This window comes from Nanorana parkeri, unplaced genomic scaffold (assembly GCF_000935625.1).
Source record: "Nanorana parkeri isolate BGI_ZX_2015 unplaced genomic scaffold, ASM93562v1 scaffold1037, whole genome shotgun sequence".
NCBI lineage: Eukaryota > Metazoa > Chordata > Amphibia > Anura > Dicroglossidae > Nanorana > Nanorana parkeri.
Window position 1 is genome coordinate 378,329 of NW_017307305.1, and position 1,281 is coordinate 379,609.

Genomic DNA, 1,281 nt, shown 5'->3' on the forward strand with positions numbered 1-1,281 from the left:
GGTGGGGGGTGGGGGGGAGGGGGTTGATGGGGGTACCACACACATCGAGGTGACACTAGATGTGATCAAGAAATGTTATTGTCCTTCATCAAACTAAAACAATTTTATCCCAAACAGTAATCACAATACTTGAATTCATATACTGGAATCCCTACACATCTATACAGTAAATTTACACCAATCAGTCATACAATTATGACCACTGAGAGGTGGGGTGAACAACATTGATCATCTCGTTACAGGGGCACCTGGAAGTGGCTGGGATATATTAGGCAGCAAGTGAGAATTGTGTCCGTGAAGTTGATGTGTTGAAAGTAGAAAAAATGGGCAAACATAAGGACTTGAGCGACTTTGACAAGAGCCAAATTGTGATGGCTAGACGACTATGTCCTGGTCTCCAGTAGTCAGGACCGACCAAAAGTGGCCCAAGGAAAGAAAACTGGTGAACTGCCGACAGGGTCATAATAGGCCAAGGCTTACTGATGCATGTGGCCCCACTTTGCAACTTACTGGACTTAAAGAATCTGCTACCGAAGGCATGATGCTAGATAAAACAGCATACCTTCAGGGGTCTAGTGGAGCCCATGCCACGGGTCAAGGCTGTTTTGGCGACAAAAGGGGGCCAACTCAGTATTAGACTGGTGGTCTCTAGTGGTCTACTAGTGGTCATAATGTTATGGTTGATTGGTGTATGTTTGTGTGGGTCCTTCAATGGCACCTAGCCATCTGGAAGCAACCTTCTTTCCTGCCTACAGGGCAGCGAGTGGCACATATAGCTCTCAGTTTGCCAGTCCATGTGGTATACAAGAATACAGGCTTTGGGCATAGTTGGAAACTCAAATTAAAACCATAAATTTCCTCCTGTGTATATGGGCATGCATTCATGGGCATTGAGCTTGTATTTGAGATTGGTTTGAGATGCTTCTGAGATCCATCTGAGCTCTTCACGGATGATTTTGACCTCCTTTAGATCAGGCCTTCTTAAACTTTTTCAACCCGTGACCCCTTTTTGGCCGAGGAAATTTTTACGTGACCAAGCGTCGGTCGGTGTCTCTCTCTCCCCCCCACCCCGTCGGTCGCTGTCTCTCTCTCTCCCCCCCAGCGTCGGTCGGTGCCTCTCTCCTCCTCCCCTCCGTGTCGGTCGGTGTCTCTCTGCTCTTGCCCCCCCCCTAGCTAGCTTCGGTCAGTGTCTCTCTCCTCCTTCTCCGCCCAGCGTCGGCCGGTGTCTCTGTCTCTATCATCACCAACCCCCCCCCCCGCGTTTTCTTTGGAAAAAACAAA

At 48.7% G+C, this 1,281-nt stretch overlaps 1 protein-coding gene across 1 annotated transcript in view; it reads right to left on the reverse strand.

The window, feature by feature from the left end:
- The window catches only part of SCNN1A (sodium channel epithelial 1 alpha subunit), an 82,870-nt gene that overhangs the window by 44,404 nt on the left and 37,185 nt on the right, over positions 1-1,281 (reverse strand). The gene's annotated exons all lie outside the window — the stretch shown is intronic.